This window comes from Bison bison, unplaced genomic scaffold (genome assembly GCF_000754665.1).
Source record: "Bison bison bison isolate TAMUID 2011002044 unplaced genomic scaffold, Bison_UMD1.0 scf7180017864472, whole genome shotgun sequence".
NCBI classification, from domain to species: Eukaryota; Metazoa; Chordata; class Mammalia; order Artiodactyla; family Bovidae; genus Bison; species Bison bison.
In genome coordinates this window covers 3,470,955-3,472,369 of record NW_011495033.1, presented here as the reverse complement: position 1 = coordinate 3,472,369, position 1,415 = coordinate 3,470,955, and positions in this window count along the sequence as shown.

Below are 1,415 nucleotides of genomic sequence, written 5' to 3'. Positions count from 1 at the left end.
AACGACTGAGCGACTTCACTTTCACTTCTCACTTTCATGCATTGGAGAAGGAAATGGCAACCCACTCCAGTATTCTTGCTTGGAGAATCCCAGGGACGGGGGAGCCTGGTGGGCTGCCATCTCTGGGGTTGCACAGAGTCGGACACGACTGAAGCGACTTAGCAGCAGCAGCAGCAGCAAAATGTTCAAATACATGAAGGGAGAAGTAAAATCCATATCATAAGTGAGATATTGTGGGGGGAAAGGTGAGTTTGAAAAAGACCAAATAGAGGGACTTCTCTGATGGTCCAGTGGCTAAGACTCTTCACTCCCAATGCAGGGGGCCCAGGTTCAATCCCTGGTCAGGAAACTAGGTCCCACATGTCACAACTAAGAGTTCGCAGGCTGCACCTAATGATGTCGCATGCCACAGTGATGATCAAAGATCACATGTGATGTAAATAAGACCTGGCACAGCCAAATAAATAGTATTTTTCAAAACCACATCTTCTCTAAAAACAAAACAAACAAACAAAAATGACCAAATAGAAACTCTAGAAATAAAAAACATGTAGAGATTTCGGTTTTTTAAACAGAATCTAGTAGAGAGTTGGACAATTAACTAGATCCTGCTATAGACTGAATTAATGAATGGAAGACAAAGATGAGGAAGTTGTTCAGGATGTGGTACAGAGAGATAAGGAGACAGAAAATAAGAAAGAGGAAGTATACATGGTATATAGGATGAGAGGGCTTCCCTGGTCGCTCAGACGGTCAAGAATCTGCCTGCAATGCAGGAGACCCAGGTCTCAGTCCCTGGATCTGGAAGATCCTCGGAGAAGGGAATGGGTACTCTCTCCAGTATTCTTGCTTGGAGAATCCCATACACAGAGGAGCCTGGTGGACTATGGTCCACAGGGTTGCAAAAGAATTGGACACGACTTAGCAACTAACACACTATACTACTATAGGATGAGAAGTTCCAGACAGGAGTTCAGAGAGAGGAAGATAAAGGTAGCAGAAAAGAGAGGAAGCACACTAACAGGTAACAATGGGAAGTTTTCAGAACTGAAGGAGAGGTGAGTTTGCCAATTGAAGAAGCACAAAATGTAATTTTTTTTAAAGTCCATATCCAGCACCTCCAATGGAATTGCAGAGCATTAAAGAAACTCCAGTACTTTGGCCATCTCATGCGAAGAGTTGACTCATTGGAAAAGACTCTGATGCTGGGAGGGATTGGGGGCAGGAGGAAAAGGGGACGACAGAGGATGAGATGGGTGGATGTCATCACCGACTCGATGAACGTGAGTTTGTTTTTTTCATTATTATTTTATTTATTTATTTATTTATTTATTTTACTTTACAATATTGTATTGGTTTTGCCATACATCCTGCATGAATGTGAGTTTGAGTGAACTCCGGGAGTTGGTGAAGAT